This window comes from Centruroides vittatus, unplaced genomic scaffold, assembly GCF_030686945.1.
Source record: "Centruroides vittatus isolate TY-2023 unplaced genomic scaffold, ASM3068694v2 scaffold_712, whole genome shotgun sequence".
In the NCBI taxonomy this organism is placed as follows: Eukaryota; Metazoa; Arthropoda; class Arachnida; order Scorpiones; family Buthidae; genus Centruroides; species Centruroides vittatus.
Genome location: NW_027122715.1, coordinates 1875323 through 1898417, shown reverse-complemented (window position 1 = coordinate 1898417; position 23095 = coordinate 1875323). Strand labels below are relative to the sequence as shown.

General features: G+C 26.5%; 1 protein-coding gene across 1 annotated transcript in view; it reads left to right on the top strand.

Moving 5' to 3' along the window:
- Positions 1-19134: 19134 nt before the first annotated feature.
- Positions 19135-23095, top strand: part of LOC136989572 (uncharacterized) — a 37976-nt gene continuing 34015 nt past the window's right edge. The window contains exon 1 of the mRNA XM_067287789.1: positions 19135-19555. The gene's annotated coding sequence lies outside the window, so the exon portion shown is untranslated. The remainder of the gene's footprint in view (positions 19556-23095) is intronic.

Here is a 23095-nt window from a genome sequence, read left to right as displayed (position 1 = left end):
ATAATATCATCATTAAAGTTTATAGCTAAAAAGTTTCCCAAATAATTTCTTTTTTTTTTCCTTCTTCTTTATTATAAACTAAATTTATAATATATAATTTACATTTTCAATATAGATTCGTATATATTCCGTCTTATAATTTTACGAAATTCTGTATTAAAATAATAAAGTATAAAGATGATTAAGTTCTTATCCAGGCTTTTAACTGGTGATGTCCTTTCTTTTTTTTCCTCTTTTCTCTTTCTAAATCCTATTAAAGATCATTGTTGATAAAGTAAACAGATGCGGATGATGATAAACAGAAAACACATTCAAAATCTGTAAACACATTCAGATTATTAGATAACATGGAGAAAATAAAAATAAAAGAAATAAACTCCTTATTTTACTCTTTTTTTTAACTTACTTATCAGACGAATACGTGGCGAATTACAATAAAAGATGAAACGATATTATTTTTCACATTTCCTCTAAATGGATTCTAGAAACGATGTAAATTCTTAATGAAGGTTGTAAATAATTGATTTCTAGTATTTTTATCTTGCTTCTCTTCATCAACAGAGAGGACATAAAGTAACCTTCGTTTAGGAACAATTTATTTTCTTCGTGATCTTTGGATCTATAATGCATACAACCAAACACATGAAATTACAACTAATGATTCTTACTTAAAAGAAAGATTAAAAAAATAAGATTAATTGGACAAATAAACGTATTTACTACTGATTTTTCTATTCATTATTGTTTCCTACTGTTTATTTTTTTACTTATTTCCTATTTTAGACACGTGATTTTAATTGGTAACGATGCTGCATTTACGATAATAAAATAAAAATAAAAATAATAATAAATATGTATTGATGTATTAAAAATATTTTTAAATTGTAAGAAGATACTTTAAAAAATAAATTTAAAATTTTTTTTTAATTTTAATTATTAAATATTCTATTTATAATTTAAATTTTTATGTTGACTTATGTATATTTTATATCTAAATTAAATTTTTTTTATTATTTTTAATCGTTTTTATAGCGTTAAAATTAAATTTAATGAATCTTTACACGATACTTTTAACAGGACGTAGTTTTAAAATATTTATAAGATTAGACTTTTTAAATAAATTATGTTTTAATGAAGTTTATAAATTGTTAATAACTATTCAAAACAATTAATTTGCAATATAACACTTAGCAATTCATTTAAAGCATAAAAAAAGATATGTTTTTTAAACTTTCTGCATTAAACTGTTGCTTATATCAATTTAGGAAAGGGAAACATGCCAAGAAAAATAATAATTGTCCATTAAATTTAACTGCTAGTTAAATTATTTAATGGAAATCAAAGCTCGAAGAGTAAATTGCTTTTATCATATAAACCCAAGTAAAAAATAAAGTAAAAGCAGTTAATTTATATAATGTTTATTTATTCGATTTATCAGCTATAAATGTCGTGATAATTTAATAAAATACTTGTAATTTTATGTAGTGCTAAATAATTAACAATTGCTACCAATTAAAATAAATTAAGAATTAACTATTCCAATCTTATTGAAATGTTAATTTATTTAATTCATTTTATGTACATATTGTCCTTCTATAGTTTAACGTTGTTTGGTTGTTTAATAATATAATAGTAACGAATTAACTATTTAATTGCTATTAGTGATTATTATTGAAAATAGGACATGAATATTTATTAGAAAATACTCCGTTTCAAGTTAGTTAAGTTTAAATTCATTTAACTCAATTCTAAACTCAATATCTACATAAATCTCCTTGTTATGTTTAGTGTTTAATATGTAAATTGACGTATTTTCAAATTATTCTTCATTTGTTAATTTTAAATTTCGTTATATTCATCGTTATGGAATGTTTAAAATTGTTTCTCCAATTTTAATAGCTGAATAAAATTAAAATAAGGTCTGTATACAGGCGAATGACTCGTTCCCTATGAGAGATGGAGACTTTATATTTTCTTTTAAACAAACTTTTAAATATTTTATATGTAAATTTAGGTTTTTAAATAAATATATTTAATTTTTTATTATTTTTGCTCTGAAAACTTCATGTTTTTTTCTTTAGTTTTAAAGTTGAGATGCGATTTTTATGTTTAGTGATATGAGATATTTAAGTTAATCAAACTTAAACTTAACTTTATATATTTATACTACCTATAAAATCTATTTTATATGTATATTTTCTTACTATTTAATAGATACATTAATCTATTTAAGCATTTAAAATATTTAATTTGATCATTTTAAATCGTGTCATCAGTTTTCTTGTAAGATTCAAAATTTTTAAGTCAAAGATTTTTTTAAAGGATTAATATTTAATGATGAAGAACTTTTACACGCAAAAAGGAATAAAATTAATTAAATTTGAAGATATTAAATCGGGTATTGATTTAAGTAAACTTCATATACAGCAAGCAGCAAGCTTCATATATAGCTTGATATGGCTTCACGGTATGTTTCATATTGAGCAAATCAATGACATTTATTCTACCATTTTTCATAAAAATGTAAGCAATTTCTTTAATTTTTTTTAGAAAAATAGATTTAAGATTTGATCTTAAGAAAATAATAAAGGTAATAAAGTTCTGGTAAAATTTTCCTTTGTGATTAAATATCGAAAGCTAAAACCCGATATACAGTTTCAGTGAAGAAAAAAAAGAAAAAGACTTCTTTCAATTGATGTTAAGTTCAATAGTAAAGATCGGAGTGAGTTAATGATGAGAATTCAACACGAAGACGGACATTGGTTGATGGGAGGAGACCTTGTTTCCATCTTCACCTGCTGTTATGTCGTCAGCTGGAATATTTCTCAGTAAATTTCACGTTAGAACATAAGAAATTGTACGGGGTAACGATTACGGTATAGTTTTATCCACTGAAGTAGCCAATGCCTGCAGCTAGACAAAATGCGAAAAAAAGAACTAAAAAAAGGAAATTGCAAAAGAATAAAAACTCAACTATATTGTGAGATGATGTACGCCTAAGGCGTAGGTTGGTGGTTTGGTGACGATTCTATCCTATACTCGAAAGTTAGTCTGAAATAAATTGTCTTTTTTTTGATAACTTGTCGCTTCTTTGCCTGCCCAAAGCGATACATTGAGACTGGAAGGTCAAATATTTTTCCCCCTCTATATTTTTATAAAAGAAATTTTTAAATTTTTCTTTAAAAAATTCGGTATTTTCAATACGTAACTACAATGAGATTTTATCCTCTTGCTTATAAACCTGTAGATAATACGCTAAATATAGAAATTTTCCTATTCGCAGATCTAACAGATCGTTTTTTTATTTGTTCCTCAACAAAAACAAAAATCCTCGTTTAATTTTCGAGAGCAATTTAAATTAAACTAATTTAAATTTTGTGCTTAATTTAATTTTTAAAATAAAATTTTTAACGTACTTTCCTTACGGATTTATTAAAATTTCTACTAAATGATACAACGTTGTCCTCGGCGACCTTAGTGACACCTCCCTTATATTTTCATTACACAATATCTGATATTCTTGCTAGTTAGAGAAAATTACAGCTTTCCCATTACTTCCGATATTAATTAAACTCGACTGCAATTAGGAAAAATTTTTAGATTTATTGATCATAATTAAAATTCAAACTAAATATTGATTTGCTAGAAAATGTTCATCGAAGAGATCAGACAGAAAATGAAACGAGCAGAAATTATTTCATAAATTAGGAAAAATTACATTTTATAAATTCATTTTTACGTTATTTATGTAGAAGCATATATAATAATAAAATATATTAGATAACTTGGTATAACTATAATAAAATATATTAGATAACTTGGATATATTAGATAACTTTAGATATATTAGATAACTTGGATATATTAGATAACTTTAGATATATTAGATAACTTTAGATATATTAGATAACTTGGATATATTAGATAACTTTAGATATATTAGATAACTTTAGATATATTAGATAACTTGGATATATTAGATAACTTTAGATATATTAGATAACTTGGATATATTAGATAACTTTAGATATATTAGATAACTTGGATATATTAGATAACTTTAGATATATTAGATAACTTTAGATATATTAGATAACTTGGATATATTAGATAACTTTAGATATATTAGATAACTTGGATATATTAGATAACTTGGATATATTAGATAACTTTAGATATATTAGATAACTTTAGATATATTAGATAACTTGGATATATTAGATAACTTTAGATATATTAGATAACTTTAGATATATTAGATAACTTTAGATATATTAGATAACTTGGATATATTAGATAACTTGGATATATTAGATAACTTTAGATATATTAGATAACTTGGATATATTAGATAACTTGGATAACTATAATAAAATATATTAGATAACTTAAAAATCGGTGCAATTATTCTCTAAAGAAATACAATTAATTTTCTCAAAACTCTTCCAATGCCGAAATATATTATTAAGATATAAAGTTAAATTTATGAAGCTAATACTTTATTTTCTTTTAAGAAAAAACAAAATAGATTGAAACTGGCTTAGTAAGATTTTCTTAAAAATATTACCTCATTATTGTGTTACTCATAGCAAATTTGTCTCTGGCTTTTGAATATTTTATATTCAAACTATACCTTCGAGACCGTTTCATAAAAATAGTAAAGAAAAAGAAAAAAGTGTGTGGAAAAGTCGTAAATGCAAATATGACATAGAAAATTTCTCAATTCATTTTAATTTTTTCGAAATTATTTTTATGACAACTCATCTTATATGTATACGAAGCCTATATATTTTCTTTTTATTTTTAATTTTTATCATGAACACGTGATACGACGAAGCAATAAAGAACAAAGACGAACAATAGTAAGTAATCCTTCTATAGGATAATAAAGAAAGGAACCAAATCGTAAAAATTTAGTGTATATTATTATAAAAGATTTTTTAATGTCTTAATATGCCTTCTTCGTATTGTTATGTAAATTCAACAAGTTCTGGTCCTTTGTCTAGATTCGTTTTTATTAATAAAAATGAGCCATTTTTAACATTCTAAACCGACTTTTGTATAAAGTAATGTCACTTTTTTTCTGATTTTAATAATGCCACTAACTCGTTTCTATCAAAGAAATGAGGTTGTTTCACATTTAAATATGTTTACATAACAATAGATGTGTTATAACAGAATTTCGTTGTGATTACATAGAAAATTAAGGTTATTATAATGTTTAAAAAATTTATGAAATTGAAAAAGTATTTTATTTATTTTTTTTAATATAAAAGATAAATTAAAATTATTATGGCATATCGTACTAGAAAACGATTAAATGAACACCTTTGGGTATGATTCGTTAATATTCTGAAGTAATTAAAAAAGATTAGTGGTGAGGGAGTAGTATTATTCGACTAATTTTATATCTGTGAGTTGACAGGAGAAAGAAATGGTAAAAATTTTTACTTTTTCGAAGATCTCATTTAATTATTATTCAACATTTAATAAATATTTGAAATGATTTTCTTTGTAAAAATCACAAGAATATATTATTTTCGGTTAGACAGGAAAGCCTGCTTTAATCTATATCCCTGTAGCATAAACAAATGTTTACCTAGAGTCCTTGTGTAACAGGAAAGGCTTGTTCTCTCAGCGAATCTCAACCTTCCAAATCATTGCTTTACTCTAACACCGAAAGAATTGACATCCATTCTCGCGAGAGTAAGTACGTACGAGATCCCGCAGGACGTCCCCACTCCTCTCGTTAGACGGACGATCCCGCCGAGAGCTCTTCGTTACGTTTTAATCACGTGACTAAATCCCTAGAGTGAATAGGAGACAAGGGAAAGGGGAGAGAGAAAAGGGCTGGCAATTTTATCGATTTTTCCACTGGCAATCTCTTATTCCAGAGGTGAGTCGGATTAGATGGGAAGATTTGCTTCCCTTCCTCTTCGACTTTGTCAGACGGACATACGTGATGATGTCATTAGCAGGCTCTTGTTTGACTTTGTAATTCTCGCCGGAGACAGAATATTTCTCAGTTGATGAATCAATGACGATCAATACTATCCGATTCTACTCCGTGAATACGCAAATACACCTGCTGACAATCACGCTCTTTTCTTCCTTTATCGTATATCTAACACACGTAAAAGGTGCACCGTCGTGTTAAAATCTAAAATTCGGAAAAATATTTTATAATATAATTACAGGTCACGACCTTTTGTGACGTAAAAATAAAAATTGTTACCGAAAATGTTAGCGGGGAAAAAATACCGTAAAATCAGAATATTCTATTTCTTTCTTTTGTATTTTTATTTTTTATCATTTAGTGTATTCTTTTCTTGCTTGTTATTTACTGAAATGAGACATAAAAAGACGTGTACATTCCACACAAGCTGTTTCACGTCGAGAGGCGAACAAACCATCCAGAAAAACTCGACACTACACTGGCAATACGTCAATGCTTACTTCAGTAGAGTACTGGTCCGCTGGAGACATAGCCAGGTGATTTATGAAGGGAATATGGTCTCCTTGTCCAGATGTCACCATTGAGACTGGACCTCGCTCTCTTTCTTCCCCCCTTCGTTAACTTCCCCTTATAGTCTCCTAGTTTAGACTGTGGGAAATGTCTCCAGACGGAGTTTCTCTACGGTAGCATTTAATTCACAAGCTTACTTATAGGATTATCTTCAAATCCAATTAATTATCTATGTAAACTAGGTTTAATAAAATATTTTTCTATAATTGAAAGCATTACTGATTGGTTCTTCATTGATAAGTTTATTATTTAAATTTTATTTTTTCCCAAAATTTACTTGGAAAACTTTCAAACAAATTTTTAAATATGTTTAATTTTTCAATTTCGTATCCTTTCACTAAATTTATCGATCCAATTTCGGCGTAATTTTCATTTTAATTCGCTTCAATTTAAATCATTTTAACTGCCATCGATTTTAATGATAATTAATTTAATAATATATTACAAAATTAATATGTTTAATTAATGAATTTATTTTATTTGGTCTCGAAGTTTTTTTCATAATTAATTCATTTATTTAAATTTACATTTTAATAAAATAAATTTGTAAATTTTAAAGGCTTCCGGACATATTTTAAGTGAAATTTTCGAAGAAAAGAACAAACAAAAAACAAAAAAAACTGTTTGATAAAAATTATAATTTTAGAAACTATCGAGTTTTATTACGATAAATGCAATTAAATAAATAAGATTTACACATAAATTAAATGCAAATTTGAATTCCAAATCGGTGCTTTTTAAAGATTTAAACAAAATTCAAAATGCATACTTAAACGATTTCATACATTTACTGGGAAATCCAATAAACGAGAATAATCATTATAATGCACTTCACACACTGCAATGTTCAATGTGCACATTACAATGCACGGTATTGAGATGGGCGGAGTGATTTTAGCCAGAGCAATCATGGTAACATGCAAAGTTGTGATCTTCAACTTCTGTGCATTCTCCACCATCATGAAGATGTTTTAACAACTACCCATAGGCTGGATAGCTATGCGGGTGCCTACAGTTAATAGTTCTTGGTCGGGAGATTTCATTATCTTAATTACAGACATTATCGTGATTAATTCGAGTTTCTACCCACATGGACGAGCTTGTTTTATGGCAATCCGTTCTATCTGTCTGTTTGGCTCTGTGCACAAGAACATTCTTTTCTTCGGGTAGAGCCGGTTGACGTCACATAACGGAAATCACTCAACCCGCTTAGGAAAAGGTCAAGCTAATACCGAATGCAGACTATAAATGTAGCAATAAACGCGAGTTTTATTCGTATTAAATCAATTTGAATTATAGTTTAAAGAAGATTTTTATGGTAGAGGTCATAAAATATGATTTAAGGTTAATTACATAAGAGAAAGTTTAAAGTTTTATCTAAAACTTTGTATTTTTGCAAAAATTCCTCAACAAAGACGGACGAAAATATATATATTACATTTAATTACATTACAAATTAATGATTTATCGAAGAAAAGTATTTTTAATTATCCTATTTAATATTAAATATATGCATATAAAAGTGCATAGCATATTCATAACGATTTTCTTGGCAAACAATTCTTGACGATGATTAAGAGAATTATTAATAGTTTAGAGCACTCAGTCGCATCATTAACATAACAATGAAAGCATTGTATTGACATTATTTTTCATTTCATAATATAAATTTATTGTAGATGTTTCTTATGAAAGCGCCTGACCTCTCTCTCGACAGGTAGCAATATGTCACTTCTTTCACTGTAAAAAAAAAAAAAGTTCAACTCAACTTCCATCTATCATTGTATAATTGAGTCAGGCCACGAATAAACTCGCGACGTTTTATTTTATGTTACGTGTCATGTCATCAACTTATCGATATCGTTTTGACTCCCAGTTTAAAAAAAAAAAAAAAAGAAATTCTTCCTCATTGACCTTCGAATCGTGTGACCTGCCAATACTTAAGAGTTACACAAAAACGGTACTTGTTGGACTCCATTAGGGGTGTGGGTCCTCTGACTCAGTCCATACTCAGCAGTGCTACAATATCCTGTGAAGGATATATTAATTAAATCCAACATAGAAGGTAGCCACAGCTGTCCCGACCTTACCCATGCTATACTAATGCATATTAAGTCCGTACTAGACGGGGAATGTTTTAATAAAGAATTTTTCCCATCCCATATGCGTGAATAGTCAGTTGAATCATCGCGCCACCCCACTATTTCTATATCCTAGGTACACTTTACCCAATTTGGCCTCGTACTTTCTTTGTGTTCATCTTTAGTTCTAATGCCGTGAAGTTGATTTAGTCCCACAGAAACATTGCGTTGACAGATTATTATTCAGTATCCACACAAAATTAAATTATTTACCAACGATTACTCTGTTATTGTGAAAGGAAAGAAGAATCTGAAGCGAATTATCATTTGTTTCAATTATTTATCTCCTTTAAAAAAAAAAAAATCATTTCTCTTACGTCACGTATTTATTCGATAAGTAATTAACTCGCTAAAATTTTCTTCTGTATTTACTTAATAAATTAAATAATTATCGCTTTGTCAATTGTAATTATTTAAATCTTTTAATGGACAATATTTTAATGGACATTTATATATATATATATATATTAATAAATTCTTGTAAAATTTATACGAATACATATTTTTTCCTCCTCCGTTTCTCTTGTTTATTAATTATAACTAAGAAAGAGCGGTCAAGACGTAAGATTAATTCTTGACGGCACATTAAATATGCGTTGATATAACGGTTTTAAATGTAAATAAGATATTTTTAAATTGAACAAATATATTTATAACTTGCGTGAAAAGTAAAATTTTCAAGTTTTTGATTTTTATAAAAGCAGAACAAAAGCAAAATATAGTTCAGATTGGTAATATGAAGAAAAAACAGCATCTCATTTTACAAAAGGGACGTTAAGCACGCTATTAGCTAAGAAAAACAGGAAGATATCACGCAAACAAAATAATTCACAGTTTATTTTCGAAGATTTTAAGTAAGAAATATCAAAATATAAACCAAATTTCTCACCATTTCTTCCGTTTTATCACTATAAAAAAAAAACACTATTCATCTGTAATTAATATAACAGTAAATAAATTCTTTTAATTTAAATAAATTACTTAAAATATTGAAAATAATTATTTAAAGCATAAATATATTATAAAAATTCATTTTATATCTTGAAAATTTGCATCGATCGTCTCATAAATAAAGCAAATTTTCTCACTTTTAAGTGATATACTTTCTAAATTAAATTTTAATATTTATAAATGTAAATGTATTTATATTGAATATTTAAATTTAATACGAGTATTGGAATGAAATTTCATCTTTTTTTTTTTTTTTTTTTGAATTTGAATTTGAATTAAAATTCACATAAGTAAAATCACATCGTATATGAATTCATAATTATACAAGGGAAAAATTATAATTAAAAATTAAAAATAAAGAAAATTCAGTCTTTAATGTCACGTTTTGAATTTTGAAATTCAAATATGATACATAAACATGTTTTAAATTATACATTTTTCTTAAAGTTTTTAAAATCCAATATTTAAAATGGTAGAAACGTTATGTTTGTTTAGCTTTAGCTTTGCTTGTAGAAGTGATTTGAATGAATGATGTCCTTTAGAATAGGTGATACCCTTTATTGGATATTTATGCTTTATTCTGATCTCTTCATCTTCTTTTTATATAAAAATTTTCAACTGTTTCATATTAATGAGTTAGATTTTAAACGTAATTAATATTTATTAAGATTACTTTACGGGAAATAATACTTAAATTCTTATTATTAATACCTTCGTACATTTTAATAAATTTAATCAAGATAATGTTTTCTATAAGAACGTGATTTTTTATTCCATTTAAACATTAAAAACTTTTTCATTTTAACGTTAATCGTGTTTTATAAGGAATTTATAACGTAAATAATCTATTTAAAATGTTGTTGTTTTATTATTTTTTTATATTTTAATAGTTTATATAAGATTAATATTAAAAATAAATTGAGTGAAACAGTATATGTCTTGTATATAAAAAATGTGTTAAAATTTAATTTAAATTAAATTCTGATAAGAATTTATTATATAAATTTTTATAAAATATGAATCTTTTATGTGTATTGATTATGGAAGATTTATACGCTTTAATATTTAGAATTTATCTTGAATTTTTCTTTTATAGAAAATAAATCGTGTAGACCTATAAGCTTTATATATATATATATATAATATATAAAAACTTCTTTAATATTTAATTAAATTTAAAAATACACTTACAAAACGTTTTATATAATGTTTTTTAAGTCAATAAAATAAATTTTCTGATATAAATGTTATATTTTAGTAAGATTTTAAAATAAATTTATAAACAGAACAAATATTTTGTCTTAAAACTGATTTAAAGTTAAAAAATATGAGATCAATTTTAAAATTTAGTTGAAATAAATTAAAGATTTTATAATATTTTATTATAAAAAAACACTTCTATTTTGTTCGATACGTCTCTTATTTTATTATTTAAAAATAAAGGCAATTTATTAATAGAAGATAAGAGTATTTAAGTAATAAAAAAATAAAGTCTGTAACATTGTTTTATTTCTATAAACAAAGTCCAAACAAAATAATTGTGTTTAAGTTATAAGATACAGCATTCTTATTAGATCTCATTGAGGCTAAAATATCTATAACTTGATTACTCAAAAGTAAAAGGTTAGTGTTATTATTCTGGCTCGTAAACATCCTGTCTTGATTCAATGCGGAAACACCATTAAAGACGGCTTCTTCCCATTAGGGAATCAATCCCAGTCATTCACACAAACATCAATAAATTTTTCCTTGGATAATATAAAGTTACACGTGTACTAAACAGTATTACAAATTGAAGGTGAGTGCATCTTTATTAACTTTAACAAGGTTTATTTTCTTTATATATCTACTTAGTTACATTAACCTTGAATTTGATATAGTTTAAACGAACATAACAATTTATCTTAAAATAAAGAAAACAAAAAATAGACAGAGAAATTTTAAACAAGAGAAATAATAATAATAAAAAGACGCCTAGAAAAGTTAGATTCTTTAATGTGCTCAAGGGATGCTCTGTTTTCGATTCACTACACATAAGGATCTTCGATTGTTAGAATCTATAAATTTCCTTTCATTGCTAACGTCGTTCGCCTAGAAAGAAACTTTCTTTAGTTAAAATGCTTATTTTAGAACGACGTTATTCCCAATTTGTAATGCTAACGTGTGTGCAACGGGTCAGAAAAGAGAGACAAGGAGTTGTCATTTATTGTCAATGTAATAAAGGAAGACATCTCTTTCCTCCGGCTAAAATCCAGAGAGAGTCACAGTCTCAAGGAAGACAAACGGATCGGATTAAGAGTGAAGACCAACATGCCTGCGGTGTTGTACAAAATCAGTTCTGGACAGTTTGTACACATGAGGGGTTACATGCAATGCTTCACCGAATTCGAAAGCTTTCTATGTGCCTAGTGATCCAAGGTGCTGAGAGATTAAGAGTGCCGACCTGTCGTTATAAATCACAAAATAAAAACCATGAAACGAAATAAAGACGATGAACACCTAGTTAATAAATCAATTTTACGATTTTTTGGAAAAATATCTCTTCCATTACGTACAAAATGTTTAATGGAATCATCGATTTTTACATGTTACTACTACCCAAACATAAAATGTGTATTCTCGTATATATATAAGACATTTTAAAAGTGAAAATTTTCCAATGAATTAAAACCGTTTTAATCTATTAAGAAAATTATATACAAATTTTACGCTGTCGACTATGATAAAACCCATCTTTTATATTGAAATGACTAAAAGACAAAAGTTTTCGCGTTGTGACAGTCTTCATAATTAAAACAAATGATAGCTGCAGTGGCATGGATTTCCCTCTTTTCCATATCTTGCTCCTATGAGCTGGCTGCACGAAAACCGTCGAGCAATTAATGACCGAAAATGAATATTAATGAGCATACAGAGAAGAGAGGTAAGATACCGAGCTTATAATTCAATAGATTCTCTTCTAGAAACGTTTGTCTTATATGTGCCAAACACTGTTATTCTAAGTGGAGAAGAGATCTTAGCTACGTTTCCATTTGAATGCAGACGCAATAAATTAAAATTTAAACAATTTTAATTTAATAATACTACATCTTGAAAGGAGCAATTGGAATTTAATGTTGTTTTCTCTAAAGATTTTCTTCGAGTTTTAAAGATATTTCGGTTTAGACGACATCAACTTAAATGGATATTTTAATATTTTACTCATTTCATTTTATTCTTAAATTTCTAATAAATTTAAAACCGAAGATCAACAAATAAAAATAGTAAATATGGTTAACACATTTACCATTCTTCTATTCATTACATTTTATTTTATTTTCTTCGTAATTAAACTAAATTTAAAAAATCAATTTATATAATTTTATTAATTTATTAATATTTTTAAATCTTTTAAATAGAAAAACAATTCTAAAGTTTGTATTTTTAATACGACGTTCTTTCGAGCATACATCTCTAATATATTTTATGAGGATTTTATACGAGAAAATATAATTAAAAAATGTGTAAAATATTATTATCGATATGATTTTTAATATCTAAAAATGAAAATTTTCCACATAAATTTGCCTTACTTGTAAATATTTCAAGTATGATTTATAGTCAATTGAGGCGAGATGACCTCTTGAAAATTTTATCATTTTCGGACGAGAGAGAAACTCCACTGTGACCAATCTACTATTTACTTAAATGGCCAAAATGATTGAGTAAGACGCATAACATCGTTTAATCTTATTTTTCCTTTTTCTTGACGTTTAATCATCCAGGAAATTTTCCAGATTTAGATATTGTCTACTACTCTTTAAAGGTAATATTATATTTGATATAGTTTTCTTTTTTTTTTTTTGTTAAAAAATAAATTTGAACATTAAAACTCTTTTGTTTTATACAAGCTCCAATACTAGATCTAGTATAACAGAAAACAATCATTCGATTCCCCCTTGAAATTATTAGGTAATTTCTCAAGAGAAAGAAGGATTCCCATGACAAAAAAGAGATGTTTTCCAAATAAAACCTTTTCCCACGCATGTGAACCTAACATCCGAGTTCAAATCCCATTTGGCTATCTTGAATCTATAGAGCACTAACTTGCTACATTTTTCTTATTTTTTTCATATAAATATATGTGTGTGTATCTGTGTGTGCAACAGAAAATGAAAGTCAATATTAGATATTTATTTCCAAAATAATATTGGAAAAAAACAATTTAAATGATGTTTATAAAGTTAAAACTAATTTATTATTAAACTAATTATAAATATATTTTTTTATTATTATTTTAATGTATTTTTATGTGTTTTATTTACATAAGTTAGTATAATAGAAATATATTCAAATATACAGGGAAAAAAAAGTTTTTACTTTATAAAATTGAATAACAAATGTATGCGAATAAAAATATTATTAAATATTAAATTTTTAAAGTAAAAATTGTAAACTTTAACATTATTTTAAAAAATAGAATTACTAATTATATTTATCTTCTCCTGTTTCTAATTATAGTAAAGATTTTAATTATATTTAAAATTTTATTGTGATTTTTTTTAAAACAGAATATTTTTAATAATTTATTACTGTAAAAGAATAGAATTTGCATTATTTAAAATAATACATTTTGTGCGGAAAACGTTAAATATTTACTAATAAAAAATGTCATCACCAGCTTATTAACGAATCTCGATTATAAGGGAAATATGGTTTCACTGAATCAATTCCTTTCTGCATCACTAATTGCACGCAATAATAAATACGAGTAGTAAAATAAAATCCTATTGGCTGATATAAAATTCGTTTCTTAATAAAACGTACTTCATTGAAAGGTCGTCGTGCAGACAAGAATCCAGAAACACGAGGATATAAAAAGGAAAAAGAAAGGGGGGGAGAAATACTCACGTGAGAAAACGATTACGCATGCGTGCATTTTATCTTGAGTCTCATCTATCTTTGGCTGTCGTCTTGCTTAAGCTCACCTATGAATATTTCAATCACGTGATATTTCGAACCTTCCTTTGACATCATTTAACATCAACCACTAGCATTTTATGCACATTGTAAAACATACCTTATATATTTAAAGTGCAGAATGGTTTAACTTTGTCTAAATGGCGAGAAGGTAAACAGAATTTTCGATAAGCACTAATAGAATTTGTAGATAAACTAAGTGCAGTATATATCAAAAATATAGACACGTCTATTTGAAAATTTTCATGTATTTTTAATCGCATGTCGTTGCTGACATAAAATAGATATGGGTATGAATTCCCAGTGATAAAATATGGTTTTGGTTTGTAAAATATCTTGAAAATACTTTTATTTTAAAGACTTTAAATAATATTATACGAATAAGTTAAGTAGTAAGTAGGTAGCTCTCGAATAGTTTAATGTAATTATAGCATTTAAAACGTATAAATATAATCATCGTTCTTTTTCTCTTGTAAAATATTTTAAAAATATATTAAGCATAAAGCTAAACTTTAATAAAATAATATAAATTCGTATTTATTAATATTGATTCCGAGAAATATATCATCGCATAATCAATATTTGATAGAGAAATTACGATAAGATCTATTGAAGCATGATGTAGCGTTTTGCGCCTGTAAAGGATACTTCACTGCGTAGTTATGTGAAATGCCAGAAGCAGAACTCTAGGAGAAAGGCGTGAACGTACTGAAATGCGGATAGAAAATTATAAAAGAAATGTTTGAATAAAATAAAATTAAAATGTAAGTAAGCATAACTAAATTATATTAAAATGAATTTTACGTATAACGTTTGTAAAGGTCGAAATTTTCTTTCACCTGAGGAACATTTATTCACTACCCATCATTCCATTGTGTGTTTTACTGTTGGCAGACCACAGTCATGTTACTTAGCAACCACCGTGACCCGTTTGTTGTATAAATTTCCATAATAATTTCAACAACCGTTAAAACTTCTTTTACTGCCTATACAATATTTGTTTTCCAATATATATATTTAGAATAGAAGAGAAAACCGATTTGTTTTCTTTTACTAAACGGATATTTAAATTATGATTTTTCTCCAATATTCATTTACTCTTAAACTATTTAAATAAAGTTAATTCGTAACTTCTTCTCCGACATTTTTAATTTATATTTTGTAAATTGTTTACTTTTTCATATTAAGTTAATTAAATACTTGAATGTCGTGTAAAATCATGTGAATTTATGTTAGCAATAGGATAAAGATGCTTACTCTAATTTAAAAATTGTTTTTATCTACTGTTAATTTATGTTTGCGAGCATCTAAATCACTAATCTTATTCATTAAAGTTTTTAAACAAATTACAAGATAAATTGTTACCGACTATGAAAAATATTAACTTTTAATTGGATGAAATTCTTTTAAAAATCTAATTAATTTGAAATTGTAATTTTTAATCAAATTTTCTTTAATTATTTTTTATTAAAATGTTTGTGTGTGTATATATATATATATATAGAATGAAAGAGTTTATTCTGAAAATATGCGAAGAAAACACCTCATTTCAATACACGTTTAACGAAAGCATATTTCCAACGTCGTAATTCCGCAGGAGAGATTCGATTACAAATTTATAGCTTGCCAGATTCCTTCATTCACGTCCTGAGATGTCATTACCACTCCTAGATGTTTCCATGACAACCAATCCGAAGACGTTTTGAATGGTTCATGAGTAGCGAACGATCTTGTTGCCTGCTGGGACATTGCTTAGTATCACCAAGGATACTAACTTCGACAATGATATCGTGTTCTACTATACCTTTTAATAATCGTCCACTTAAAATTTCTGAAAAATCACGAATTAGTTAAATTAAATGGATATAAATTTCATCTGTTTATGAATCTTTAAAAAAAAGAATGAAATACATTCGATTGCATGTGATGGATAAGGAAAGTGTCCAAATTGACATTTTGATACAATCGATTTTTCTTTTTATACCCAGGTAAATTTCTATTTAATTAAACGCGATATTGACCTATTGCCAAATGTGTTATATTTTATCACTTTATTGAAAATTGTTCTTTGCTAAAACTATAAAAATACATTATTTCAAGGGGAGAACAAATTATCGATGGAAACACTACAGCTTCCTTTGTAGTAGAAATTCATCCTTATCGTAGGAAATTCCGTCATATTCCGGAAATTTGTCAATCCGCCATGCTGAATGCTGAAGTGACGATAACGAGAGCAGTTTCCTGTCCAAGCTACTCTTCTTGTTTATTTTTTTTTCGTTTTGTGCCATTTATTTCCGTTGGAATTTCCGCATTCCGATAAAAGCTTGGAATTCAAAGAAGTCTTATACCCAAAAATCTAAACACTAAATTAATTTACGCTCTTTATACACATAAATTCACAGTTAACTCATCCAGAAAGTAAGAAGAAGGAAAAAAATGAATGGGGGAGAAACATCCCCACTAAAGTAAATAATACAATTTTAATATCGGTTTGAAGTGAACGAAAACACACTCAATCCGATTTATTCACCGAAAATAAACAAAAATATTGATAAACCTGTAATTCACTACTCAAACTGCCAAAAAATAACTAGGTTAATTCGATAAACTCGAATAGATATGACAATAAATCCTTTTTAAAATATCGATCCCGTAATGTTATACTGTTATTCGTAACAAAGGAGTATATATTGTTTTTTTTTCAACTTATCTTTATTGAAAAATGTTTAAATTTTCAGATAGTTTTCCAGAGTGCATTGTCCCGTAAACATTCTGTTATTGATTTTTCTAATGCTCGTCGGTATAAAAATCAGAATAGAAACAGAGGTGTATATTGTTAATTACGACTTCAAAAGGCTGTCAAAGATAAACACTAGTAATCCAAACTTCGTATCTTCCACTCGGTATAGCGAAAAGCCACGTGGAAGATATGAAGTTTGTGTACTCAAACCGACTATTCTACAGTAACTGTCGTATGTACATTCAAGCTTAATTAATTAGAGAGGATTTTCGCACGAGATGTTTCGGCTCAGTGGGATTACGATTCACTATAGGGTTGGATAATGTCATTCACCTTTTACTCTTGAAAGTCTTACTGGATTGTCGTGTTCATCAAGCATGAGAATGCCATCGTTTAGATTCTGACGAAACGATATTTGTTACCTGTATAGCTTTAGGATTATAATTAGGTATTCGAGAAGAGTTAAGTGATTTTGAGTTGGGAGAATTCATATATTAATAATATTTCGCGAAAATTATCGACGTAGAAGAAAAGGTAGATAAATTAATTCGCTTACAATACTTTAAAATATTTTATCAATAACTATTAAAGTAGATAAATAATTATGCGTAATTCTGGTAAATTGCTTTTAAAAGTACGTATTAAAATTTAATAAATGCGAATTGTTTAATTATAACTGAGCTCATATTTCGAATTCTCATAACTCTACCTAATTGAAAGGATTGAAACTTTATGTAATGGCACCCATAAGAGATGTTGTATATATGTGGCTGACTGATTTGCTATTCTGCACCCAAATGACCAGCAATAACAAGCAGAAACGTCTTGCTGTAACAAATTGTTGATTATATCAATGTTTTATTCTTAATGATCATTAGCCGAAAGGGAAAAAGATCTTAATAACATATTTAATTCTTATTACATTTATTTTTCTTTTTTATCTTACAGACAAACAAGATTAATTTGCTATTTCGGATATTAAAAAATATATTAATGAATAATTCAAATGAATATCCTCTATTTTTTTATTATTATTTATTTAAACGCAGTTAAAACTGAAAATAAATTAAAACAAGCTTTTTAAATTAATTTAAAATGTTTAAATATTTAAAATATTCGATTTAATAATATATTTTTATTCTTGAAATTGTATATATTTTATAAACTATCCTTTAAATTTTACATCTTGCAATTGTAAACTTTTGATGTAAATAGATTTCATGATCCTGTACTTTAAAATATGTATATTCATTTATAATTGAAGCTTTTAAAAAGACCATTTTGTACGTATAAATATTATATTTTATAAATTTGATAAATATAAAAAAATGATGACAATAATCAGACTCAATAACAACTTCATAAAAATTTAGAAAAGAGAATTAAAATCACATTTACTTTTCCTAAATATAGAAATATTTAAGGTTTATAATTCAGTAATATTAACTGCAAGTTTTAAAATGGCAAAAACAAAGTTTTACTAGTCATTACGAGCTTATCGTTTATTTCCTGTTAGAGCAAAGCGGTAATTCTAGTATGAATTCTTGAAAGTCCTATTAAAATCGTAAATTCGTCAGTTAATGTTTAATCATTAAACTATACGACCATTCTGTTAAATTGATGCTTAAATGTATCAATTTTGAAAGTATTATTTCTCTTTCTCCAGAAGAAATTGCTATTTTTATTTAATAAATAAATATTTTTTTTTAAAATATGTATAATCACGTAGAATTTATTATTAAATAACTGTGTACATATTATTCTTTAAACAACAGAACGTCTTGCGGTTGTAAGTTGACTGTTGGAGTTAAGAAAAAATGGCGAGCAAGGACCAAATTACACCGAAACAGTCGGTCTGACGCCATGCACTGGAGTAGTTTAACCGCTGCCAGGACACCACGCCCACGACAGAGAAACATCCCCACTATCTGCACCCCACATTCGAGAGAATGGACGAGACCCGAGTATTGACCCGCAGCCCGCAAGCAACCCTGCGAAATCTCCTTGTGCACGACTACAAACGAGGAACAGTAGCTCACTCTCTGGAAAGCGAAAAACGATATACAAATAGAAAATTAACGTGGAAACACATAATTTCTATCGCAGTTGTAACGGGGTGGGCATGCTACGAGTCGTGAATCATTTCCAGATTTATTAACGATATCAGACAGTTAAGTGTATTAAGGTTCGGTTGGACTTCTGATGCAAAGCAAGGCATTGTGTTTCTTCCTGTTTAAGGTAAGATTATTCTAGCATTAAGCTTATTAGTGTGTTTTTCTATTAATCATTAGAATAAGCGCTTTTCCAATAATAACCAGTCTGTTGTAGCTACGTGCGTGACAAAAGCAGACACAATATTGACTATATATGTTCATACTTCTCTTAGCTGTGTAAACTAAGTCTTAACATTAATATTGTATAGATGTACATTATTAAAATTATACTTGTAAATTTACTATTTGGCGAGTTGAAAATTATGTATAATGCGAGATATATTATGCAAACATAATAAATTCTATTCCTATTATATTTAATATCTTTTAATGTAATTCGTCACATTTATTGTTATGTAATGTTATATTTATCAATAATTTTTAACTATAATTATTTAAAGGAATTATTTTTCTTAGACGACGTTAAAGACAAATCTATCACACGCAAAAATAAACTTTAAAATTTATATTTATTACACTAATTTACGAGAAATGAAATAAAATATTTCCTTACCTTCATTGTTATACTTCACTGCAGTATTACCTGTATGCGCAGAAAAGTATGATTTACAGGGGGCAGTTATATAAATTAATACGATTTTAAATTGAAATATAGCAGCTGTTTTCGTCATTGGTGATAACTGATAGGGGATTTTTGTTTTAACTAAGTAGATTCCAATACACCACAGTCAACATAGTCTTTATTTCAACATTACAGCCAAGTGAGCTGTTGACTTGCCAAAGATATCGACGTTCAAACTGTAAACAGCTGGCTAACGATACATACTGCAGACTGAGTACTGAGTTTCTCTAACAAATGATATTACAGACAATTCTCTGGGGCATGCATGCAACAATCTTATACAAGCGAATATGTCCAAGATTCAATGTCTGAATTTGTTTTTGTTCGTCGTAAACCTGAATTTCAATATTCCCTACTTTCTCTTTCCAAAGAAACAACTTTCCTTTCTTTAAAATTAGATTTGTTTATTTATATGCAAGTGTATCTAGAGATAAATATATGTGTAAAAATTAAATTTAATGCTATAAAAACACATCCAAGTAACATGATTTCAAATTATAATTTACTTAAAAGACGATGTTATTTCAATAATTAAATATTGGGAATATTTATTTGATTAATTTTATGAAAAGATATTTTAATTTTTTATAAGGTAAAAGAAAATTTTTATTCTTCCATTACAATATTGTTTAAAATTGAAACATTGTATTTCTATTTTTAGATTGTATATAATAAATATTAAAATTTAAATATTTAAAACTGAACTTAAAACATGAATTATGTAAAATGTTTTTAAAGTAATTTATTTTTTTATTTTTTTAGTGTTTAGCTATAATATTTTTTTCTTATAAAATTATTTTATTATTATTTTTTTAAATTATATTTGTAATAAAATATTTGAAACCAATTATATCTAGAAACAATCTTATTTATCGTTCAATTTGAAGTTTGGCTTGTAGCCAAAATATTTTCGAAATTTATTGAATTGTTTCATTTATAAAACATTTATTCCTTTTTTTAAAAAAAAAGTAAATTTAGTATTAAAAACACATAACTTATAATTGTTTAAATAACATCCACAAAAGTAAATGTATTAAATACATTTAAAAACAGTATATGAACATACATATATGCTGATTTGTATTTAAAATTTGTATAAATATATTTCAATACACACGTATATTGATAGACGTATAACAGATAAAGGTAAAGAGATATTTATAAATAAAATAAAAATTGAACTCTTTCCTATTTTCTTCGTTAAAGATAGAATTGATTCAGTTTACAAGAATATTTTTTCGGAGTAAACATATATTTTTCTCTGTTTTCTTTTCGGTCTGAAATAAACAGAATTTATATAAAAGTTTATTAAATATATTATTAAAATTTCATCTTTCTGCATACAGCGTATGCTCAAAACTGTAAATGTGTGGTAACATTCCATCCTTTAATCCCACGGATGAGACAATCAATAGAGTGAGCCATTGTCAACACAATTACATCAATCATAAATTTTTGTTGTATTTTCCTGACGTGAACTATGTTTTAACATTGACATAAAAATCATAGTGCTGTAAACTGATAAATTGTGCTTTTTCCTTCAATCGCATTTTCGGATACTAAGTTATATTTTATCCTATAACGAATTTTATTTTTCTTCGATTTACTCAATATTCCATTCTATATATAAATATATCTTCAATATCTATAATAATATAATAAAACTATGTTATATTTTATTACATAAAAATTGACTTATTCTTTTTCTCGACAAAGTTTTCCTCTTTCTAAATATCGGCTTTCAATTTGATCTAAATTATTTATCGAACCAGAAAAAATAATAATAATAATAATAATAATAAAGAGTAAAAATTGAATTTTGTTCATTTATCGCAATAATCCATATTTATTTTCCAAAGAAACCTTTTGTTCATTATGTTACATCCCGTGAGAATTTATATAGTAGATATGTATATACACAACGAAAACTCGATCGTTTATTCTTATCAGTACAAACTTAATTGCGATCGATAAACTAGATCGCAATATAAGTTGTTTTTCTATCTAATGTTTCTTCCCATTAGAGTATCCATCTTTACAATGTTATCACAGATTTATATCTTCTAAAATAGCTTCAATCGACTTTCTCCCCTTTCTTTAATAGATCCTGATAGTTCAGAAATAATTTTCTTAGGTTATAAACTGATATAACCATCTTATAGATTGATAACATGATGTTGCTAGTGTAAAGAAAAGAGAAATATATATATTTTTAAAGTTGTTAAAGTTATAATTGAAGAGTTTGGAACAAGTACAAACTGTACTTAAGAGAAGCAAATATCTGATATATGAAGTATTGTACGTCTCACTCTCGAGAAAATGTTGGCATCAACACTTATTTCTGATGGACTTGTCTCGTTACTTGCCATAGTATAGCAAGACTTCATTAGTCAAAGCCATAAAGACTATTTGGACGTAACACATTACTGACCAGAAGTTTGGCTTGACGATATTTCATTCTTTTCTTTCTTACGACTACCTTTTAATATTAGTGACTGTCACTGACGAATTATTTATGTTATATATTTTACCTTAACTCCATTTAATTTTCCTATCCAAAGAAACAAAAATATATTAATTATCGTAACACGTTGACAGGTGAAAAATTCGAATTCTTTTTTTTTTCTATTCCGTCCCAATTAAAATTTCTATAACAGATTCAAGTTTTGCTCTCTAGTTTACTAAATCTATATCCTTAAACTCTAAATGCTTAATTAATAATATTTAATTAACTCATTAAAAATCTTAGTAATCTAGATAATTATTATTAATTAATAGACTGATAATTAAATCAGATAATTATCATTAATAAACTTTGCTAATACGGTGAGGATATTTTGGAAAATATTAAATACAACTCCCGTTAAGACCTAAGGTTATTAATTAGAAAATTGAAAGGGAAATTTTATTATAAAATTTTTAATTAATATATTTTAAGTAATATTTAAGAAAAATCAACGAAAAATTCATTACGAATCAGAA